Source organism: Adiantum capillus-veneris, chromosome 28 (assembly GCF_014529385.1).
Source record: "Adiantum capillus-veneris isolate H3 chromosome 28, ASM1452938v2, whole genome shotgun sequence".
Taxonomy (NCBI): Eukaryota; Viridiplantae; Streptophyta; class Polypodiopsida; order Polypodiales; family Pteridaceae; genus Adiantum; species Adiantum capillus-veneris.
The window spans coordinates 35,552,909-35,558,955 of NC_140958.1; the positions used below are offsets into that span (position 1 = coordinate 35,552,909).

Consider the following 6,047-nt stretch of genomic DNA (forward strand, 5'->3'; position numbering starts at 1 on the left):
AGGTAGGTTGAGCAATTTTTACTAAGAAGTAGAAAAATATGTGAGTCATTTAGTAAGATTTTTTTTACTTTTTATTTTTTCATAAAGTTACAAGTACATCAAATTTGAATCTCTACAAATCAGTTCATGACTTTTGATAACCTGAACGAATCACAAAAGGTGAAGTAGTATCATGATACACTTTGTAGAAAGTGGTTACAACGAAGAGTTTTAGTGTGGATATTTGTAGATATGAGCAAATCAAATTTTATAGTAACTTGTGCTAATCAAAATTATTTAGTACAATGCAGACAAAATTGCGAGAAATAATGTGGTGTAATTCGTATGAAAAAATCATTAAAAATAACCATGCTAGATTATGTGTGCTACGAGAAGTGTTGACAACTTAAACCAAACCAAAAGACTAGTTATGAATCCCGACATACGAGAGCTGACAGAGCTGTTGCGATATTCGTAAAAATAAATTGGGCTACATAGAGATCTATGAAAGGAGGGCCTAAGGGAGGCTAGATAGGCTTATTACAAAATAAGAATTTAAAAAATAAAAAAATCAAAAAAACATGTCTATTGTGTAGCGGCGGGGAAAGTAGTGCTAGGAGGGTTGCGCCGAGGTTTCTTGGTGTCAGTGGAGGGGGGTCGTCAGAGGAGGTGTTCGGTGAGGCTCATTAAAGTAGAGTTTAAGGCGTGGACGGAGACTTGCACATCCAAAACTCGAAGGAAAAGCTTTTGGAAGCAGTTTTCCAAGTGGTTGTAGTCTCGCCGAAGTTGTGTGAGCTCATCTTGCAAGGACTAGAAGGTGTCAAGGATGTCAGTTGTTTTGTTGGGCAAAGACAAAGCCATAGGTGATGGTGTAAATGTGAGGAGCCTTGGAGAGAGAAGTTTCGAGTTGACCCGATGGAAAAGCGATCGATGTTGTCGATAGAACTGGTTACTGTGAGGAGAGTTGTGAGAACCAAGCTCCATGCTGATACACTCCTTGTGAATCAACGAATCCAATGTCTGAAGATTAATAAAAATTCATTGAAGAACTTCGCAATGTCCTCTTCTGTAGGGAGTTTTACTCGCAGAGAGTGGCGAAGAAAAGACGAAGAAGAGTATTTTAACGCCGTAGGAAACTATCCGAGGAGACCTATAAGATCAAAATGATACGAGTTATGTGAATCTAAGCCTATGTCTATGTACAAATTAAAATTAAGTAGAGTATAAATAAAATAAAATTAAAAAAAAAAACTCATCAGCAACATCGTTAATAAGGAGTCGTTGCAAGGCTTCGTCAATGTCCGTAATGGTAACGGGGGACAGGAGGGAGAGGAAGAACCTTGCAGTACTGGAAGAGAGGTAGATAAAGCGAGGTGGGGGGAAGAGTTGTTTGTAGTACTCCGTGTAGAGCTTCGGGATGGTCTGCCTCTATATAAGTCATCGGACTAGGAGGAAGAGAGAGAGAGAGAGAAAGAGAGAGAAAAATAAATGTAAAAATAGTGGGTGGTTGTTGCAGCTTCTCTGCCGTCAGCCATAGATGAGGGAGAAAGAGAGATATTCTATGAAATATCCTTTCACTATAACGGTGCTCACCTACTGCCTAAATCATCTCACCCACTCCCTAAATCATCTCCCCCTAATTTAGGTAACGTCCCTTCATCCTGCACTTACCCAATAAGGCTCCTCTAGCCTAATGTATATAAGGACACCCCTATTATGTTCACCGTGTGAAAGTTTCATCTCATTCATTAATACAAGTTAGATTTAATTACTCCCTTGCTACACTGCAGTGTCTCTTATTATTTACTTTTATTAGATTAGGTTGTTGTTTATCGATTACCATTAGTTCCTATTTGCTTCACATGGTATCAGAGCTTCGTAGAGATTAGGAACTTGCCTTAGCCCCTTGCATCTCAGTCATTGCTAGCACATAGAGTCCCTCTCCCTTATCTTACAAGCACTCGAAGGTTTGCTCGTTCACGTCAAGGAATCTGGAGCCTTGCACGATGGCTCGGTCATCCTCCATGTCCTCTACCACATACAAGCCTCGCTACGTCATCGACAAACTCAACATCACAAATTACCAAGTATGGAAGATATAGATGGAGTTTTACCTTAAACAGCTTCAACTCTGGGAAATTACGTCGAGCGTCGAAGCTCAACCCGACAAACCCAAAGACAAGGATCCTATTGGCATCTGCGATGTCTACAATGCTTGGCAAAGTAAAAATAATAGTGCCAAGATGGAGCTTTTTCTCCATTTCCAAGACCTGCAAATCCAAATGGTGAAGAAACTCACCACCACCAATGCTATTTGGAAGTTCTTTGAGAAGAGCTACGAGCATACCGACCTCGTTTACCAAGTTTCCCTGATCAAGAAACTGGTAAACACCACTATGCATGAAGGTCAGTCCTCATCCAAGTTTTTAGAAACTTGGCAGATACTTCTAGACAAAGTACTCATATCAGGGCTAGCGATCCCTGAAGAGCTGCATTCCATGCTCTTGTTGGCCTCCCTTTTCGCATCATGGAGGGCCTTCATTACCACCCAAGCCACGATGGAAAATCTACAACTACAGAATCTAGTAGCAAAGATTCAACAAGAAGAAACCCTTCGCAAGCACACCAACGGCTCGCAAAAGTCTACGGCATTAGTCACTATGGATAAACCTCACAAACCTCACCCCGGCAAGAAGATGTACAACCACTCTAGCCCTCCTCCTCAGCACCACAACCATGGTAAGAAACATCATTCAAGCCCGAAGCAATGCACCAATTGCCATCGGTTTGGTCATATTGCAAAGGATTGTCGGCAATCCCGTAATCAAGGTTATTTTCGGCCTCCTGCTCAATATTCTCGTTTTTATCCGTCATACTCTCAAGGGGGGGCTAGACCCCTCTTTCTTCACCCTCGTCTCATGGCCAAGATCATTATGCTGATATATGCAATTATATGCCGCTACTATCCATACTTCATCTCCTGATCTCTGGCTACTTGACATTGGTGCCACCCACCATATGACCTATCAATTTCATTGGCTTTCAAATTTAACCTAGAAGTCAGGGATAACCGCCTCCAACTAGCTACAGCCTATGGCGATGCCACCATCAATCTACCCAATGTCCTACGCACTACTATGTCCAAAGTTTATTATGTACCTGGCTTAAAGAAAAATCTTATTTCTATTAGCGAGCTAACCTCTTCAGGTATTACGATAAAATTCACCAAAAATGGTTGCAACATACTAGCCCAAGATGTTAATGGCCAACATATCAATCTTCAGGTACCCCAGGTTGGGCGACTCTACCCTAAAGGTGATTCATCTCCTACACATGCTCTTGCATCTTCTGCACCATCTTCCCCACACAACACCACCCTAAAATGGCACTATAGACTAGGCCACATTTCTCAACATATTTTAAATCAGCTCACACACCACCAGCTTGCCCTCGGTTTGCCCAAGCATCTCACTCCCATTACCCTCTGTGAAGGATGCATTTTTGCCAAATCACATCATGCACCTTTTTCTACATCATCATCACGGGCTTCCGCACCGCTTGATCTCATTCATTCTGATGTCTGTGGCCCCTTGCATATCAAATCACTCACTGGCAACCTTTATATGCTCACTTTTATTGATGACTACTCCAAGTTCACAGTTGTCTATTACATGCCTGATAAAGATTCAACTATCACATATTTTAGCCGCTTCAAAGCACTGGGGAGCTGAAAACCAACAGGATCAGAAAATCAACGTACTCCGCATTGACAATGGCGGGGAATACACCTCCCATCAGTTTTGGGATATCTGCCACACGGCGGGTATTCGTCATGAATTTACCATCCCTTCTCACCCTCAATAAAACGGTCGGGCAGAGTGCAAGAATCGCACCATTTTTTATGTTGCTCGCGCCATGCTCATTCAAGCCAATTTAGCAGACAGTTACTGGGAAGAAGCTACGGCCACAGCATGCTATATACAGAATCGGATTCCGTCCTCTCAAAACCCAAGTACAACTCCATATGCTCTATGGTATGGCAACCCGCCAAACCTTGGTCATCTTTGCATTTTTGGTAGCATAGCATATCCTCTCGAAACCAATCCCGTCTCCAAGTTATCACCAAGAGCCACCCGCATCATCTTCGTCGGCTACGGAGATTATCTTGGAGTCAAGGCATATCGCCTCCATCAACCTGAGCTCCACAAATTTATTCATGCCTGAACCGTCATTTTTTATGAGGATTTCATCCTCCAAGGACATTCTCCCTCCAATAGTCACTCTCATCCTCATGAAGTCTCTTCACCGGCTCGCTATCCCGCTCATTCCTTTGCTCGCATCCCGCCTCCTAGTAAAACTCCGCATGACTCCACTATTACCCCCTCACCACCCTCCTCAATTAGAAACCCAGCTGCATGCCGCCATCTGGAGCATCAAGAGCGCATATTAGCCCCTCTCTCTCCCATGCGCTATGCATTCCCTCTGCATCCCGAGCCTCCTTAACACGCAGCTCTCCCTACTGGCATTCCCTCTCCACGCACACACAGACCTTCACGCCATTGCCAATCCTCAAGGTCTCCTCCTACTGCAACTGAATACCCTCCATCCTCGACCCCACAAAGCAGCCAACCTCAGTTCGGTTCTCCACCTGGGCAAATTTCCCCACCTCCTGCTGCAGCCTTGCCAGGCCTCTTCGCCACCCCAAATGGCAGGAGCTCGCCACATCTTGGCCTCCTCCACCATTTGCGTCCCTTGGGTGCCTATCACCCTCCCTCATCCCCTCTCGGCTTCACACGGCACACTGTCCCTGTTGCGCCATCCTCCATTCATTTTCAAGCTCTCCACACAGTAAAAAATTCCCCTCTTGGCAGAGTTTCCCACCATCGGCCACCCGCCTTGCAAACCCCAACCTCGCCCATTATGGTTCCGACCTACCAAACCTCCCGCAAGAGCTCAATGCTACTTCCTGCTCCCTCTTTGTTGCTGGTAGACCCTACCCGAGACCCATCTCGCTCTGCATCCTCATATCACACACCAACCACCTCGACATCAGTTTCATCGCCAGAGGAGGATTCTCATGCCACCCACTTGAATCAGCCTATTCCATTGGGGATCGACGAGGTCGAACCACTTACGTCAACCTCGGCGACATCTCCTACCACTTGCACCTCCTCGGACTCAACGCTATCAGCACAACATCTTGATCAGGCAGCTTCTAGCAGTTGAGTCCGCACACGGTCATTAGCAGATATTTATGCTGTTACTAGCTTCTCGGTTGTTCTCCAAGAAGAACTTCAATTGACCACCCCACCCGCTCCAATCAAAGATACTCTGCCAATCTCAGTCGATGGCCTCTCATCTAGTGAGGTAGATTTATGGCATGAAGCAATTCAAGCTGAGCTCCAGGCACTAGAAGAAGCCCATATTTGGGATCTCGTTCCACCATCGGGGCATCACATTATAGTCACATGTAAGTGGCTATTGAAGAAAAAGTACTTCCTCGATGGCAGAATCGAGCGTTACAAAGCCAGACTTGTCGCCCGCGGCTATACACAGAGGGATGGTGTAGATTGTTTTGACACATAATCACATGTTCTTGGTCTAACTAGATTTAGACTTTTAGTCGCTATAGCTGCAAAGTATAATTTGCCCCTACATCACCTTGACATTAAAACTGCTTTTTTGCACGGCTTACTCTATGAGCTTGTTTACATGACCCAACCCTCGCACTTTGCAAATTCTCATTATCCTTATTATGTTTGCAAGCTAAATAAGCCTATATACAACCTTAAACAATCTGCACATGAATGGTATACACGCATACACAATTATCTCATTGCATGTGGTTGGGAGCAACTCAGTGTCGACTTCAATATCTTCATCTGGCGTACAAATGATGGCCTTGCCATTCTGGGTTTATTTGTGGATGATATCCCACTCATCGGCACCACTGAAATCATGGTATTGCGCGCCATCGACTATCTTCAACAAGAATTCCATGTCAGTGACAAGGGACCCATGACGTATTTTCTCGGCATTCAAGTGCTTCGTGACCCCTATGGCAAACG

General features: G+C 44.6%; 1 pseudogene; it reads left to right on the top strand.

Annotated features, from left to right (window-relative positions):
• The first annotated feature begins 4,443 nt into the window (after positions 1-4,443).
• Positions 4,444-5,565, top strand: LOC147420278 (uncharacterized; annotated as a pseudogene).
• The last annotated feature ends 482 nt before the right edge of the window (positions 5,566-6,047 follow it).